The 19,007-nt window shown below is 43.5% G+C and overlaps 1 protein-coding gene across 2 annotated transcripts in view; it reads left to right on the forward strand.

The window, feature by feature from the left end:
* LOC143788104 (venom factor-like) overlaps positions 1-19,007 on the forward strand; it is a 381,787-nt gene that overhangs the window by 173,521 nt on the left and 189,259 nt on the right. The gene's annotated exons all lie outside the window — the stretch shown is intronic.

Genomic DNA, 19,007 nt, shown 5'->3' on the forward strand with positions numbered 1-19,007 from the left:
TTAGGTCCTATACATATAATGGAGAAATGTGAAGGTGAAAGTAAAAGTGCTGAGGGAAAAACAACATTTGTGACTGACAGGGATGGATTATAGAGACGGCGCCAAAGCGGGCTGCACCACCACACACAACACACAAACATTTCACAAACACCATACAAACATCACATAGACAGCACACATACACCAACCCACAAGCACAACACCACACAAATGCCACAACACACCACACAAATACCAGACCACTCTAGACACACACAAGACAAACACCACCCCAGAAATACCACAACACCACCCCATAAATACCACATGCACACCACACACACACACACACACACACACACACACACACACACACGCATGCAAGGACCACACATGCATGTAAACATACTCAGATGGATGCACCATACGCACACGGATGAACATTACTGAGCAGCAATATTGGTCAGGCGAAAAATGCCTCATAGTAAGATTGTCATTATTGCTTACTATACAGGGAGCTTTCATCACTGAAGCTGCTGAGGTAAAGTGAAAGCTGAGCTCTGATTGGTTGCTATGTGCAACTAGACAAGTCTGCCTGTGAGGCGGTTTTCATTACTGAGATGTGAGCTCCTTCAGGTCATAGTAATACTGTGTGAGGGCTGCTCTGTATTTACTATTCATCCTATTACATCTGTTATCAGTGTCAGGTGAATACTAAAGGGTCATAATACTAGGGACTGTTTTTTAAAATGCCGCCCCAAAAATGACCATCTATTGGGCAAGTTCATCCAACAGCTAAGAACAACGTGACTCGTGGCTTGAAAAGAATCGGATGAAACAGGCTAAATGTAAGACAGCTGAGACATCAGAGCAACGGGAATGTCATCTTCACGAGAATCGGATAAAGCAGGGTGAGGATATGGAAACATCTGAACAAAAGGATGAACATTGTGAAAATGACCGCATACGACATATGCAACGTGTGCAAAGATGTAGGCAGGCTGATTTGAGTTTGGAAGCATTTAAATACGACCCAATTCAAGATTATTAGTCACATCAGAAAGTCATAATTGGCAAAATGGACATAATATGCAAACATTGTCAAGCAAAAAAGTTTAACTTGGAATCACCTGGTAAGTGCTGCTCAAATGGCAAAGTCAGTTTGCCACCTTTACATCTACCTCCTGAACCACTTCTTTCATACATGTCAGGAACAACTCCCAAGTCCAAGCATTTTCTGCAAAATATTAGGAGATACAATTCATCTTTCCAGATGACATCCTTTGGTATGACAGCTGTACTCCAGGTAGCAGGATTTATGCCAACTTTGAGGCCATGTGCACACGTTCAGTATTTTTCGTGTTTTTTTTCGCGTTTTTTCGCTATAAAAATGTGATAAAAACGCAAAAAAAACGCTTACATATGCCTCCCATTATTTTCAGTGTATTCCGCATTTCTTGTGCAAATGTTGCATTTTTTTCCGCGAAAAAATCACATTGCGGAAAAAAAGCAACATGTTCATTAAATTTGCGGAATTGCGGGGATTCCGCACACCTAGGAATGCATTGATCTGCTTACTTTCTGCATGGGGCTATGCCCACCATGCGGGAAGTAAGCAGATCATGTGCGGTTGGTACCCAGGGTGGAGGAGAGGAGACTCTCCTCCACGGACTGGGCACCGTATAATTGGTAAAAAAAAAGAAATAAAATAAAAAATAGTCATATACTCACCTTTGATGGCCCCCGGAGTCTTCCCGCCTCTCATTGGTGCATGCTGCCACTTCCGTTCCTATAGCTGGTGTGTGTGAAGGACCTGCGATGACGTCGCCGTCACATGACCGCGATGACGTCGCGGTCACGTGACCGCGACGTCATCGAAGGTCCTGCACACACACACCATCTATAGGAACGGAAGCCGCTGAGGAGATCGGCTGTCTGCAGGTGAGTATAACCATTTTTTTTATTTTTTCTTTATTATTTTTAACCCCTTCCCGACATTTGACGTACTATCCCGTCGAGGTGGGGTGGGCCCGTATGACCGCCGACGGGATAGTACGTCATAGCCGATCGGCCGCGCTCACGGGGGGAGCGCGGCCGATCGCGGCCGGGTGTCGGCTGCATATCGCAGCTGACATCCGGCACTATGTGCCAGGAGCGGTCACGGACCGCCCCCGGCACATTAACCCCCGGCACACCGCGATCAAACATGATCGCGATGTGCCGGCGATGCAGGGAAGCATCGCGCAGGGAGAGGGCTCCCTGCGGGCTTCCCTGAGCCCCCCGCAGCAACGCGATGTGATCGCGTTGCTGCGAGGGTCTTACCTCCCTCCCTGCAGCTCCCAGACCCGGATCCAAGATGGCCGCGGATCCGGGTCCTGCAGGGAGGGAGGTGGCTTCACAGACGCCTGCTCAGAGCAGGCACTGTGAAGCAGCCTGCACTTCAATCAGATCGGTGATCTGTCAGAGTGCTATGCAAACTGACAGATCACCGATCTGTATTGTCCCCCCCTGGGGCAAAGTAAAAAACTAAAAAAAAAAATTTCCAAATGTGTAAAAAAAAATAAAAAAAAATATTCCAAAATAATGAAAAAAAAAAAAAATATTATTCCCATAAATACATTTCTTTATCTAAATTAAAAAAACAAAACAATAAAAGTACACATATTTAGTATCGCCACGTCCGTAACGACCCGACCTATAAAACTGGCCCACTAGTTAACCCCTTCAGTAAACACCGTAAGAAAAAAAAAAAAAAAACGAGGCAAAAAACAACGCTTTATTACCATACCGCCGAACAAAAAGTGGAATAACACGCGATCAAAAAGACTGATATAAATATCCATGGTACCGCTGAAAACGTCATCTTGTCCCGCAAAAAACAAGCCGCCATACAGCATCATCAGCAAAAAAATAAAAAAGTTATAGTCCTGAGAATAAAGCGATACCAAAATAATTATTTTTTCTATAAAATAGTTTTTATCGTGTAAAAGCGCCAAAACATAAAAAAATGATATAAATGAGATATCGCTGTAATCGTACTGACCCGACGAATAAAACTGCTTTATCAATTTTACCAAACCCGGAACGGTATAAACGCCTCTCCCAAAAGAAATTCATGAATAGCAGGTTTTTGGTCATTCTGCCTCACAAAAATCGGAATAAAAAGCGATCAAAAACGGTCACATGTCCGAAAATGTTACCAATAAAAACGTCAGCTCGTCCCGCAAAAAACAAGACCTCACATGACTCTGTGGAGCAAATGTGGAAAAATTATAGCTCTCAAAATGTGGAGACGCAAAAACTTTTTTGCTATAAAAAGCGTCGCTGGTTTCACACTTCCGTTTTTGTCTGCAGCGTTTTTTGCACAAAAAAACGCATGCGTTTTTTCCCTATATTTAACATTGAAAACGCATGCGGTTTTTTTGTACGCGTTTGGTCGCGTTTTCAAACGCATGCGGTTTTTTTCTGCATGCGTTCATTTTCAGAAATACAACCTGCAGTATTTTCTTGCGTTTTTAAGCACATGCGTTTGTTTGCGTTAAAAACGCATGCATTTTTATCGAAAAAAACAGAAAACACACTGAAAAGCCACCCACCACCATCAAGGTGATAAAGGGATCCAAACCCTAACCCTAACTCTACCCCTAACCTCACCCCTAACCGTTTAATGAACATTTTCTGACAGTCATAGTGCCACGTATTTCAGTGCCACGTATTTCAGTGCCACGTATTTCAGTGCCACGTATTTCAGTGCCACGTATTTCAGTGCCATGTATTTCAGTGCCACGTATCACGTATTTCAGTGGCACGTGTTTCAGTGCCACGTATTTCAGTGCCACGTATCACGTATTTCAGTGCCACATATTTTAGTACCACGTATTTCAGTTGCACGTATTTCAGTGCCACGTATTTCAGTGCCACGTATTTCAGTGCCACGTATCACGTATTTCAGTGCCACGTGTTTCAGTGCCACGTATTTCAGTGCCACGTATCACATATTTCAGTGCCACGTATTTCAGTGCCACGTATTTCAGTGCCACGTATTTCAGTGCCACGTATTTAAGTGCCACATATCACATATTTCAGTGCCACTTATTTAAGTGCCACGTATTTCAGTGCCACGTATTTCAGTGCCACGTATTTCAGTGCCACGTATTTCAGTGCCACGTGTTTCAGTGCCACGTGTTTCAGTGCCACATATTTAAGTGCCACGTATCACGTATTTCAGTGCCACGTATTTCAGTGCCACGTATTTCAGTGCCACGTATTTCAGTGCCACGTATTTCAGTGCCACGTATTTCAGTCACGTTTAGGGTTAGGGTTAGGGGTAGGGTTAGGGTTAGGGCTAGGGTTGGAGGTAAAGTTAGGGTTGGGGCTAAAGTTAGGGTTGGGGCTAAAGTTAGGGTTAGGGTTTGGATTACATTTACGTTTGGATTAGGGTTGGGATTAGAATTATGGGTGTGTCAGGGCTAGGGGTGTGGTTAGGGTTACCGTTGGGATTAGGGTTAGGGGTGTGTTTGGGTTAGGGTTTCAGGTAGAATTGGGGGGTTTCCACTGTCCAGGCACATCAGGGGCTCTCCAAGCGCGACATGGCGTCCAATCTCAATTCCAGCCAATTCTGCGTTGAAAAAGTAAAACAGTGCTCCTTCCCTTCCGAGCTCTCCCGTGCGCCCAAAAAGGGGTTTACCCCAACATATGTGTTATCAGCGTACTCGGGACAAATTGAACAACAACTTCTGGGGTCCAAGTTCTCTTGTTATCCTTAGGAAAATAAAAATTTGGGGGGCTAAAAATCATTTTTGTGGGAAAAAAAAGATGTTTTATTTTCACGGCTCTGCATTATAAACTGTAGTGAAACACTTGGGGGTTCAAAGTTCTCACAACACATCTAGATAAGTTCCTTGGGAGGTCTAGTTTCCAATATGGGGTCACTTGTGGGGGGTTTGTACTGTTTGGGTACATCAGGGGCTCTGCAAATGCAACGTGACGCCTGCAGACCAATCCATTTAAGGCTGCATTCCAAATGGCGCTCCTTCCCTTCCGAGCTCTGTCATGCGCCCAAACAGTGGTTCCCCCCGACATATGGGGTATCAGCGTACTCAGGACAAATTGGACAACAACTTTTGGGGTCTAATTTATCCTGTTACCCTTGTGAAAATACAAAACTGGGGGCTAAAAAATCATTTTTGTGAAAAAAAAAAAAGAATTTTTATTTTCACGGCTTTGCGCTATAAACTTTAGTGAAACACTTGGGGGTTCAAAGTTCTCAAAACACATCTAGATAAGTTCCTTGGGAGGTCTAGTTTCCAATATGGGGTCACTTGTGGGGGGTTTGTACTGTTTGGGTACATCAGGGGCTCTGCAAATGCAACGTGACGGCTGCTGACCAATCCATTTAAGTCTGCATTCCAAATGGCGCTCCTTCCCTTCCGAGCTCTGTCATGCGCCCAAACAGTGGTTCCCCCCCACATATGGGGTATCAGCGTACTCAGGACAAATTGGAAAACAAATTTTGGGGTCCAATTTATTCTGTTACCCTTGTAAAAATACAAAGCTGGGGGCTAAAAAATCATTTTTGAGAAAAAAAAAAAAAATTATTTTCACGGCTCTGCGTTATAATCTGTAGTGAAACACTTGGGGGTTCAAAGCTCTCAAAACACATCTAGATAAGTTCCTTAGGGGGTCTACTTTCCAAAATGGTGTCACTTGTAGGGAGTTTCAATGTTTAGGCACATCAGGGGCTCTCCAAACGCAACATGGCGTCCCATCTCAATTCCAGTCAATTTTGCATTGAAAAGTCAAATGGCGCTCCTTCCCTTCCAAGCTCTGCCATGCGCCCAAACAATGGTTTACACCCACATATGGGGTATCAGCGTACTCAGGACAAATTGCACAACATTTTTTGGGGTCCAATTTCTTCTCTTACCCTTGGGAAAATAAAAAATTGGGGGCGAAAAGATCATTTTTGTGAAAAAATATGATTTTTTATTTTTACGGCTCTGCATTATAAACTTCTGTGAAGCACTTGGTGGGTCAAAGTGCTCACCACACATCTAGATAAGTTCCTTAGGGGGTCTACTTTCCAAAATGGTGTCACTTGTAGGGAGTTTCAATGTTTAGGCACATCAGGGGCTCTCCAAACGCAACATGGCGTCCCATCTCAATTCCAGTCAATTTTGCATTGAAAAGTCAAATGGCGCTCCTTCCCTTCCAAGCTCTGCCATGCGCCCAAACAATGGTTTACACCCACATATGGGGTATCAGCGTACTCAGGACAAATTGCACAACATTTTTTGGGGTCCAATTTCTTCTCTTACCCTTGGGAAAATAAAAAATTGGGGGCGAAAAGATCATTTTTGTGAAAAAATATGATTTTTTATTTTTACGGCTCTGCATTATAAACTTCTGTGAAGCACTTGGTGGGTCAAAGTGCTCACCACACATCTAGATAAGTTCCTTAGGGGGTCTACTTTCCAAAATGGTGTCACTTGTAGGGAGTTTCAATGTTTAGGCACATCAGGGGCTCTCCAAACGCAACATGGCGTCCCATCTCAATTCCAGTCAATTTTGCATTGAAAAGTCAAATGGCGCTCCTTCCCTTCCAAGCTCTGCCATGCGCCTAAACAATGGTTTACACCCACATATGGGGTATCATCGTACTCAGGACAAATTGTACAACAACTTTGGGGGTCCATTTTCTCCTGTTACCCTTGGTAAAATAAAACAAATTGGAGCTGAAATAAATTTTGTGTGAAAAAAAGTTAAATGTTCATTTTTATTTAAACATTCCAAAAATTCCTGTGAAACACCTGAAGGGTTAATAAACTTCTTGAATGTGGTTTTGAGCACCTTGAGGGGTGCAGTTTTTAGAATGGTGTCACACTTGAGTATTTTCTATCATATAGACCCCTCAAAATGACTTCAAATGAGATGTGGTCCCTAAAAAAAACATGGTGTTGTAAAAATGAGAAATTGCTGGTCAACTTTTAACCCTTATAACTCCGTCACAAAAAAAAATTTTGGTTCCAAAATTGTACTGATGTAAAGTAGACATGTGGGAAATGTTACTTATTAAGTATTTTGCGTGACATATGTCTGTGATTTAAGGGCACAAAAATTCAAAGTTGGAAAATTGCAAAATTTTCAAAATTTTCGCCAAATTTCCATTTTTTTCACAAATAAACGCAAGTTATATCGAATAAATTTTACCTTTAACATGAAGTACAATATGTCACGAGAAAACAATGTAAGAATCGCCAAGATCCGTCAAAGCGTTCCAGAGTTATAGCCTCATAAAGGGACAGTGGTCAGAATTGTAAAAATTGGCCCGGTCATTAACGTGCAAACCACCCTTGGGGGTGAAGGGGTTAAACATTCTATCTTCTACTATTGATGCTGCATAGGCAGGATCAATAGTAAAAAGTCGGTCACACTTGTCAAACACTATGTTTGACAAGTGTGACCAACCTGTCAATCAGTTTTCCAAGCGATGCTACAGATCGCTTGGAAAACTTTAGCATTCTGTAAGCTAATTACGCATGCAAAATGCTAAACCCCCCCCCCCCCCGAAAAAAACGGGAAAAAACGCAAAAAAAAAAAAGGATTTCTTGCAGAAAATTTCCGGTTTTCTTCAGAAAATTTCTGCAAGAAATCCTGACGTGTGCACATACCCTTAAAGTCCAGGGCCAAATATATCACAAAATTGGTTCAAAGTTTTTAGAAATGTATTTTTTGGGAGACGAACAAATGTAAGCTGATAGACGTTGTGAAGCTATATGTATTGAATATTTAAAATCAATAAAAATGTTGAAATTAAAAAAAAAAAAAGTTGTTCACATTAATTTTACGACAAATTAGTAAAATTCCAAAATAATAAAAATTTAAAGTGGAAAATTTTACTTTAGCTACCATAACCAACAATTTAGCATATTTTCCGCGAGCGAAGCCGTGGGTATTCTACTAGTACTGAAATATAGCTGACAATAATACTCATCTATATATATGGAAAATAATGCCAGATTTTTTTCTCTGTACAATCCAATTTTTCACATGCATACAAGTGCTTCTCACTAAATTCGAATATCATCAAAAAGTTTATTTATTTCAATTCTTCAATACAAAAAGTCATTACAAACAGTGTGATCTATTTCAAGTGTTTATTTCTGTTATTACTGATAATTATGGCTTACTTCCAATGAAAACCCGAAAGTCATTATCTCAGTAAATTAGAATACTTTATGACACCAGCCTGAAAAATGATTTTAAAATCCGAAATGTTGTTCTACTGAAATATGTGTTCAGTAAATGCACTTAATACTTGGTCAGGGCTCCTTTTGCATCAATTACTGCATCAATGAAGCGTGGCTTGGAGGCGATCAGCCTATGGCACTGCTTAGGTTTTATGGAAGCCCAAGTTGCTTTGATAGCAGCCTTCAGCTCGTCTGCATTGTTGGGTCTGGTGTCTCTCACCTTCAGGGGTAGCTGTGGACTGCCCTTGTAAGGGCGGGAGCTCGGGACCTTAGGTTTACGGATAGCCCCTCAGGGATTGACAGGGCATTGTCTCCCGACGTCGCTGATTTATGGATTTCTCCACTCCAGCGAACTGTGGGCTTTACCTACCTGGTCAACGGCAATTGGTGAGATCGTTCCTGTTTTAAACACTTTGGTTATGTATGACATCCACCTTATTTGCCTTACCCTATCCCGCCTGTTTATAATTTGTTTTTGATACCTGCTGATACCTATATAAACAAGACTACCTGGTCAAACATTCTTTGCACCTATGTGTGCTTATGTTACAAACTAGAGGTATCTTGACAGTTTGGGACAGCACACTTTGCGTGTGTAACGACTGTTCCTACTAACACTCTATTTTGATACCACCCATAAATGGTGTTTTACCATAAAGGCCACATCATTTAGTATCATTATAAGTCTACTCTTTTTGGGGTGACACTATTTGTTTTTGTTTTTTTGTGTTGTTGTTCATTTTTTACCTTGTACACATTAAAGGTTATGTTTTAATTCCTACTATAGCTATGTTCCTCTAATATTGGTGGGATTTGTTGGATATTTCCAATTAGATATACTCAGATTTGCTGTTTTCGCGTGTCTCTCATCTTCCTCTTGACAATACCCCATACATTCTCTATGGGGTTAAGGTCAGGCGAGTTAACTGTCCAATCAAATACAGTGATACTGTTGCTTTTAAACCAGGTATTGGTACTTTTGACAGTGTGGACAGGTGCCAAGTCCTGCTGTAGAATGAATTATCCATCTCCAAAAAGCTTGTCTGCAGAGGGGAGCATGAAGTGCTCTAAGATTTCCTGGTAGACGGCTGTGCTGACTTTGGTCTTGATAAAACTCTGTGGACCTATACCAGTAGATGACATGGCTCCCAAACCATCAGTGATTGCGGAAACTTCACACGACACCTCAAGCAGCTTGGATTGTGGCCTCTCAACTCTTCCTCCAGACTCTGGGATATTGATTTCCAAATGAAATGCAAAATTTACTTTCATCTGAAAACACCTTGGACCACTGAGCAACAGTCCAGTTCTTTTTCTCCTTGGTTCCGGTAAGACGCTTCTGGCGTTGTCTATTGGTCATGGTGCTGCATATAGGGGTGACATGCTGCACATGGTGCTGTATATGGTGGTGACATGTTGCACATGGTGCTGGCTATGGGGGTTACATGCTGCACATGTTCCTGGCTATGGGGATGACATGCTGCACATGGGGAGGCTATGGGGGTGACATGATGCAGAGGGGGAGGCTATGGAAGCATCATGCTGCACATGGGGAGGCTATGGGAGTTTCATGCTGCACATGGGGAAGCTACGGGGGCATCATGATGCACTTGGGGAGGCTATGGGGGTCTCATGCAGTATATGGGGAGGCTGTGGAGGCCTCATGCAGTATATATAGGGAGGCTGTGTGGGGCCCATGCTAAATATGCGGGAGGCTGCTGTGGGGCTCATGCCGCATATAGGGAAGGCTGGTGTGGGGTTCATGCCACATATGGGGGAAGCTGGTGTGGGGCTTATGTCGCATATGGGGGAGGCTGGTGTGGGGGCTCTTACAGTATATAAGGAGTTGTGGGGGGCTCATACGATATACAAAAGGGGCTGTCCTCGGGTTCAAACGATATAAAGGGGGATGTCAGCATGTTTAATTCTGCTCAATATTAAGTGATACAATTAATATTAATATAATTAACAATAATATGATTATAATATATCAATATTAATATTGAGCAGAATTAATTTTATCCTATTGGTTCGGCTCATCACAACAGTCACGGACAGTCTCTCATATGGCCCCTCGGGAAAATTAATTGCCCACCCCTGCTTTATATAATATATGAGTTTTACCTTTATATTGAAGAACTGAAATAAATTAACTTTTTGATAATATTCTAATTTAGTGAGAAACACTTTTTATATCATTTAGAACTTCAGGTTTGATTACTTATTGTACTCACTTATGTGGCATCAAAATATTTAGAATTGTGAGTCCTCAGTGGTTGATACCTTTTAATGGCTAACTGAAAAGATGGTAACAAACTGCAAGCTTTCGAGACTACTCTGGTCCCTTCATCAGGCATAGACTAGTAGAAATTCTGAAAAATCACATATTTATGCACAACACAGCACAGAAAAATGCCATAGATAAGACAGGTGATGTGAAGCAGAATTACCATTATGTGAGTGATAAACAGTTATGTCCATAAATATTGGCGCAGTTCATAGATAAGGAGTGAGAATGTTTTATTGTCCTCTGATTGGGGTCAGGTTCTATGTTATGATGTCCCCACACAGTCTAAGGAGCAAATTCCTTAATTGATGTAAAAAGACATAAATCCATGAGACACATTCATTCCTGCACTGAGTGTGTCAAAGGTCATTATCAGCTTATATTCTCAGACTCTTATGTCTCTCTGAGATTTGAAGTTACCTTTAAATAAAAGTAATTTCATGTCCATAATGCTTATGTAGCACCATTATTTCTACAGCGCTTTACAGACATCATTATCACTGTCCCTATTAGGGTTGACAATCTAAATTCGCTATCAGTATGTTCTTGGAAGTGTTGGAGGAAACCTACGCAAACAGAGTGAGTGAACAAGTCTAAGAAGATGGAAGTGTTGCCCACATTTCTCCAGAAAGACGTGTATTGTTGCAATGGATTTTATGCGCAACATGTTTAATAATGTGTGTTATTATTGATAGATTGTATTGTGTTCAGCAGCAGGTAGTTAATAGGGACAGTTAGGATTAATAGTTGGGACTATCCCAGAGTGGGGGGGATAATGTGAAATAATTAAAGATATCCTGTATCACCTCATCCATAGAACTCAAATCTAGCAAAATTGTTTAATCATTGTCAAATGTTGCTGTTTAATTGTTAACCTCATCCCGACTTTGGATGTATTGGTGCCTCTCATTTTGCAGGTACCGCCCTCAAATAGACATAACAATACACCATAGTGATTATATGGGATCAGGAGCTGTGCTTGAACAATTGTCTCTGGGAGTTCAGCTTAACTCATAGCCCAGCTCCTGCTATAACAACCAGAGCTGATGATCACACTGCTCCTGGCAGATTAATCCTCTAAATGCTGCCACCTCAACACCACCATTGCTACTGCAACCCTCACTAGGGTTGAGCGACTTTCATTTTTTTAAGATCGAATAGGGTTTTGGGAAACCCGATTTTGTCCAGAGTCGAGTCGAGTGCAGTCGGCCGATTATCGCTAAAAGTCGGGGATCGACCGAAACACGAAACCCAATGCAAGTCAATGGGGAAGCATAGTCGGCAGTGAGTGGAGGCCAGGAAAACACCTACAGTGCCCATTTTAATGCCAAAAACATCCATTCTTGTTTCTGAAGCTTGCCAATCTTAATTAACTGTATAATAATAGTTGGGCATAGGGAATTGGGGGAAAGTTGTGGGGGGAGTAGGGCTGGCTCAAGTTTTTCGTGGGCCCAGGAAATGCGGACTACGTCACGGCGGTGTTGCAGGGAAAGGTAAGTATTTAAACGTTGCAAGTGCTGTGATCCTGAGCAAGCAGGGGGGGCCCACTCGTTCGCATTGGCACTGGCACAGGGCCCCTCAAAGTACGGCGGTGTGTTTGCATGGCGGGGGCGCCTCCCACCAGCAGCGACACTTTTGCGTACTCTGAGGGGCCCTGTGCCAGTGACGTCGCCAACGAGTATGCCCCCCCACCTGATGAAGGAACCTGCACTTTCATCTGCACCTTCCTCTTTGTCCCTGTGTAAGGTGGTATAACATGCGGGAAGGGGAACCTTACTTTCAGCAGGGTCAGATTCTGGCTGTGTAGAGTACAAGGGGAATGTAGTGGTCTAGGTCAATGTACCAGCAGACTCATTTAGCAGTGGCTGGGCAATGGGCAGGATGAGGAGGAAACAGATATAGGGCCAAAGAATAAAGTAGGCTAAATGCAGTTCAAAATTGGTAACAGGACTAAACAGGCGGCATTGCTTTGTTCAGTGGAGTAGCAAACCCAAGAGCAGCAGACACTGTTTCAAGGGCCTAACCACACTAGTAGGCCAAATGCAGTTTAATATCTGATAGTATAGGGCGAAAGCCAGAATGTGGAAGCTCAGCTTTGTTCAGTTGAGGACAACACCAGGGAGGGGCAGACACCTTTAGTAGGCCGGAAAAGCCTATTGCATTTTTTAAAATGGTAATTTGGAGCAGAAGGTTGAAGCTCAGCTTTATTTAGTTGAGGACAACACCAGGCAGGGGCACACAGACAGACACCTTTAGTAGGCCGGAAAAGCCTATTGCATTTTTTAAAATGGTAATTTGGAGCAGAAGGTTGCAGCTCAGCTTTATTTAGTTGAGGGCAACACCAGGGAGGGGCAGAAGCCGTTAGTAGGCCCTAACCACCATTTTGTTTTTTAAAAACCACTTAATGAGAGCCGGAAGGTTGAAGCTCAGCTTTATTCAGTTGAGGACAACACCAGGCAGGGGCACACAGACAGACACCTTTAGTAGGCCGGAAAAGCCTATTGCATTTTTTAAAATGGTAATTTGGAGCAGAAGGTTGAAGCTCAGCTTTATTTAGTTGAGGGCAACACCAGGGAGGGGCAGAAGCCGTTAGTAGGCCCTAACCACCATTTTGTTTTTTAAAAACCACTTAATGAGAGCCGGAAGGTTGAAGCTCAGCTTTATTCAGTTGAGGACAACACCAGGCAGGGGCACACAGACAGACACCTTTAGTAGGCCGGAAAAGCCTATTGCATTTTTTAAAATGGTAATTTGGAGCAGAAGGTTGAAGCTCAGCTTTATTCAGTTGAGGACAACACCAGGCAGGGGCACACAGACAGACACCTTTAGTAGGCCGGAAAAGCCTATTGCATTTTTTAAAATGGTAATTTGGAGCAGAAGGTTGAAGCTCAGCTTTATTCAGTTGAGGACAACACCAGGCAGGGGCACACAGACAGACACCTTTAGTAGGCCGGAAAAGCCTATTGCATTTTTTAAAATGGTAATTTGGAGCAGAAGGTTGAAGCTCAGCTTTATTCAGTTGAGGACAACACCAGGCAGGGGCACACAGACAGACACCTTTAGTAGGCCGGAAAAGCCTATTGCATTTTTTAAAATGGTAATTTGGAGCAGAAGGTTGAAGCTCAGCTTTATTTAGTTGAGGGCAACACCAGGCAGGGGCACACAGACAGACACCTTTAGTAGGCCGGAAAAGCCTATTGCATTTTTTAAAATGGTAATTTGGAGCAGAAGGTTGAAGCTCAGCTTTATTCAGTTGAGGACAACACCAGGCAGGGGCACACAGACAGACACCTTTAGTAGGCCGGAAAAGCCTATTGCATTTTTTAAAATGGTAATTTGGAGCAGAAGGTTGAAGCTCAGCTTTATTTAGTTGAGGACAACACCAGGCAGGGGCACACAGACAGACACCTTTAGTAGGCCGGAAAAGCCTATTGCATTTTTTAAAATGGTAATTTGGAGCAGAAGGTTGAAGCTCAGCTTTATTTAGTTGAGGACAACACCAGGCAGGGGCACACAGACAGACACCTTTAGTATGCCGGAAAAGCCTATTGCATTTTTTAAAATGGTAATTTGGAGCAGAAGGTTGAAGCTCAGCTTTATTCAGTTGAGGACAACACCAGGCAGGGGCACACAGACAGACACCTTTAGTAGGCCGGAAAAGCCTATTGCATTTTTTAAAATGGTAATTTGGAGCAGAAGGTTGAAGCTCAGCTTTATTTAGTTGAGGGCAACACCAGGGAGGGGCAGAAGCCGTTAGTAGGCCCTAACCACCATTTTGTTTTTTAAAAACCACTTAATGAGAGCCGGAAGGTTGAAGCTCAGCTTTATTCAGTTGAGGACAACACCAGGCAGGGGCACACAGACAGACACCTTTAGTAGGCCGGAAAAGCCTATTGCATTTTTTAAAATGGTAATTTGGAGCAGAAGGTTGAAGCTCAGCTTTATTCAGTTGAGGACAACACCAGGCAGGGGCACACAGACAGACACCTTTAGTAGGCCGGAAAAGCCTATTGCATTTTTTAAAATGGTAATTTGGAGCAGAAGGTTGAAGCTCAGCTTTATTTAGTTGAGGGCAACACCAGGGAGGGGCAGAAGCCGTTAGTAGGCCCTAACCAAAGTTGAAGGCCAAATGCAGTTTAATTTCTGATACTATAGGCCGAAAGCCAGAAGGTGGAAGCTCCGATTTAGACAGTGGAGGACAATTTGAATTAGGGACTGCAGACAGACTTAGTAGGCTGTCTGTTGTGAATTTGCTTTTTGCTCCCTCTAGTGGTTACTAGTTTTTTGACTCTGGTTTTTCTGTCATTCCTTTTATCCGCACCTGGGTCGTTAGTTAGGGGTGTTGCTATATAAGCTCCCTGGACCTTCAGTTCAATGCCTGGCAACGTAGTTATCAGAGCTAGTCTGCTGTGCTCTTGTCTACTGATCCTGGTTCCAGTTATATCAGCTAAGTCTGCCTTTTGCTTTTTGCTATTTGTTTTGGTTTTGTATTTTTGTCCAGCTTGTTCCAAATCTATATCCTGACCTTTGCTGGAAGCTCTAGGGGGCTGGTGTTCTCCCCCCGGACCGTTAGACGGTTCGGGGGTTCTTGAATTTCCAGTGTGGATTTTGATAGGGTTTTTGTTGACCATATAAGTTACCTTTCTTTATTCTGCTATCAGTAAGCGGGCCTCTCTGTGCTAAACCTGGTTCATTTCTGTGTTTGTCATTTCCTCTTACCTCACCGTCATTATTTGTGGGGGGCTTCTATCCAGCTTTGGGGTCCCCTTCTCTGGAGGCAAGAAAGGTCTTTGTTTTCCTCTACTAGGGGTAGCTAGATTCTCCGGCTGGCGCGTGTCATCTAGAATCAACGTAGGAATGATCCCCGGCTACTTCTAGTGTTGGCGTTAGGAGTAGATATATGGTCAACCCAGTTACCACTGCCCTATGAGCTGGATTTTTGTATTCTGCAGACTTCCACGTTCCTCTGAGACCCTCGCCATTGGGGTCATAACAGTTTGCCAGGCCAGTATTAAATGTTTAATGCATTGCAGAAGAGGGATTATAAGAAAGAAGATTCTGAGTTTTTTTTTTTTCTCTCCTTCCCCTTTACCTCAGAGTGGCTATGCTTGCTGCAGACATGAATGTCCAGACCTTGATTACAAGTGTGGACCAGCTGGCTACTCGTGTGCAGGGCATACAAGACTATGTTATCAGAAATCCTAGGTCAGAACCTAAAATACCGATTCCTGAACTGTTTTCCGGAGACAGGTTTAAGTTTAGGAATTTCGTGAATAATTGTAAATTGTTTTTGTCCCTGAGACCCTGTTCATCAGGAGATTCTGCTCAGCAAGTAAAAATTGTTATTTCGTTCTTACGGGGCGACCCTCAGGATTGGGCTTTTTCGCTGGCGCCAGGAGATCCGGCATTGGCTGATCTTGATGCGTTTTTTCTGGCGCTTGGTTTACTTTATGAGGAACCCAATCTTGAGATTCAGGCAGAAAAGGCCTTGCTGTCTATGTCTCAGGGGCAGGACGAGGCTGAAGTGTATTGCCAAAAATTTCGGAAATGGTCCGTGCTGACACATTGGAACGAGGGTGCACTGGCCGCTAATTTTAGAAATGGCCTTTCTGAAGCCATTAAGAATGTTATGGTGGGTTTTCCCATTCCCACAGGTCTGAATGATACTATGGCACTGGCTATTCAAATTGACCGGCGGTTGCGGGAGCGCAAAACCGCAAATTCCCTCATGGTGTTGTCTGAACAGACACCTAATTTGGTGCAATGTGATAGAAAAACCGCAAATTCCCTCATGGTGTTGTCTGAACAGACACCTGATTTAATGCAATGTGATAGAATCCTGACTAGAAGTGAGCGGAAGGTTCATAGACGCCGGAATGGCTTGTGCTACTACTGTGGTGATTCTACACATGTTATCTCAGCATGCTCTAAACGTATAGCTAAGGTTGTTAGTCCTGTCACCGTTGGTAATTTGCAGCCTAAATTTATTCTGTCTGTAACTTTGATTTGCTCACTGTCATCTTATCCTGTCATGGCGTTTGTAGATTCAGGTGCTGCCCTGAGTCTCATGGATCTCTCATTTGCTAAGCGCTGTGGATTTACTCTTGAACCATTAGAAAATCCTATTCCTCTTAGGGGTATTGATGCTACACCATTGGCAGCAAATAAACCGCAGTATTGGACTCAGGTTACCATGTGCATGACTCCTGAACACCGCGAGGTGATACGTTTCCTGGTTTTACATAAAATGCATGATTTGGTCGTTTTAGGGCTGCCATGGTTACAGACCCATAATCCAGTCCTGGACTGGAAGGCTATGTCAGTCTCAAGTTGGGGCTGTCATGGTATTCATGAGGATTCCCTGCCTGTGTCTATTGCTTCTTCTACGCCTTCGGAAGTTCCGGAGTATTTGTCTGATTATCAGGATGTCTTCAGTGAGTCTGAGTCCAGTGCACTGCCTCCTCATAGGGACTGTGACTGTGCTATAGATTTGATCCCAGGCAGTAAATTTCCTAAGGGAAGACTGTTTAATCTGTCGGTACCTGAACATACCGCTATGCGTTCATATATCAAGGAGTCTCTGGAAAAAGGACATATTCGTCCGTCTTCTTCCCCTCTTGGTGCGGGATTCTTTTTTGTGGCAAAAAAGGACGGATCTTTGAGACCTTGTATTGATTATCGGCTTTTAAATAAGATCACTGTCAAATTTCAGTATCCTTTACCGCTGTTGTCTGACTTGTTTGCCCGGATTAAGGGTGCCAAGTGGTTCACCAAGATAGATCTTCGTGGTGCGTACAACCTTGTGCGCATTAAGCAAGGTGATGAATGGAAAACCGCATTCAATACGCCCGAAGGTCATTTTGAGTACTTGGTGATGCCTTTTGGGCTCTCCAATGCGCCTTCAGTTTTTCAGTCCTTTATGCATGACATTTTCCGGAAGTATCTGGATAAATTTTTGATTGTTTATCTGGATGATATTTTGGTTTTTTCTGATAATTGGGATTCGCATGTGGAGCAGGTCAGGTTGGTCTTTAAAATTTTGCGTGAAAATTCTTTGTTTGTCAAGGGCTCAAAGTGTCTCTTTGGTGTACAGAAGGTTCCCTTTTTGGGGTTCATTTTTTCCCCTTCTGCTGTGGAGATGGACCCAGTCAAGGTCCGAGCTATTCTTGATTGGACTCAGCCCTCGTCAGTTAAGAGTCTTCAGAAGTTCTTGGGCTTCGCTAACTTCTACCGTCGTTTTATCGCTAATTTTTCTAGCATTGTGAAACCTTTGACGGATATGACCAAGAAGGGCTCCGATGTAGCTAACTGGGCTCCTGCTGCCGTGGAGGCTTTCCAGGAGTTGAAACGCCGGTTTACTTCGGCGCCTGTTTTGTGCCAGCCTGACGTCTCACTTCCCTTTCAGGTTGAGGTGGATGCTTCGGAGATTGGGGCAGGGGCCGTTTTGTCGCAGAGAGGCCCTGGTTGCTCTGTTATGAAGCCTTGTGCCTTTTTCTCTAGGAAATTTTCGCCTGCCGAGCGAAATTATGATGTGGGCAATCGGGAGTTGTTGGCCATGAAATGGGCATTTGAGGAGTGGCGTCATTGGCTCGAGGGTGCTAAGCATCGTGTGGTGGTCTTGACTGATCACAAAAATCTGATGTATCTCGAGTCTGCTAAACGCCTTAATCCGAGACAGGCCCGCTGGTCATTATTTTTCTCCCGCTTTGATTTTGTTGTCTCGTATTTACCAGGTTCAAAGAATGTGAAGGCCGATGCTCTTTCTAGGAGCTTTGTGCCTGATGCTCCTGGAGTCGCTGATCCTGTTGGTATTCTTAAAGATGGAGTTATCTTGTCAGCTATTTCTCCGGATCTGCGACGTGTGTTGCAGAGATTTCAGGCTGATAGGCCTGAGTCTTGTCCACCTGACAGACTGTTTGTCCCGGATAAGTGGACCAGCAGAGTCATTTCCGAGGTTCATTCCTCGGTGTTGGCAGGTCACCCGGGAATTTTTGGCACCAGAGATCTGGTGGCCAGGTCCTTTTGGTGGCCTTCCTTGTCAAGGGATGTGCGGTCATTTGTGCAGTCCTGTGGGACTTGTGCTCGAGCTAAGCCTTGCTGTTCTCGTGCCAGCGGTTTGCTCTTGCCCTTGCCTGTCCCGAAGAGACCTTGGACACATATCTCCATGGATTTCATTTCTGATCTTCCGCTATCTCAGGGCATGTCCGTTATCTGGGTGATATGTGATCGCTTCTCCAAGATGGTCCATTTGGTTCCTTTGCCTAAGCTGCCTTCCTCTTCCGATCTGGTTCCTGTGTTTTTCCAGAACGTGGTTCGTTTGCACGGCATCCCTGAGAATATTGTGTCAGACAGAGGATCCCAGTTCGTTTCCAGGTTCTGGCGATCCTTTTGTAGTAGGATGGGCATTGATTTGTCGTTTTCGTCTGCTTTCCATCCTCAGACTAATGGACAGACGGAGCGAACCAATCAGACTTTGGAGGCTTATTTGAGGT

Source organism: Ranitomeya variabilis, chromosome 1, assembly GCF_051348905.1.
Source record: "Ranitomeya variabilis isolate aRanVar5 chromosome 1, aRanVar5.hap1, whole genome shotgun sequence".
Classification (NCBI taxonomy): domain Eukaryota; kingdom Metazoa; phylum Chordata; class Amphibia; order Anura; family Dendrobatidae; genus Ranitomeya; species Ranitomeya variabilis.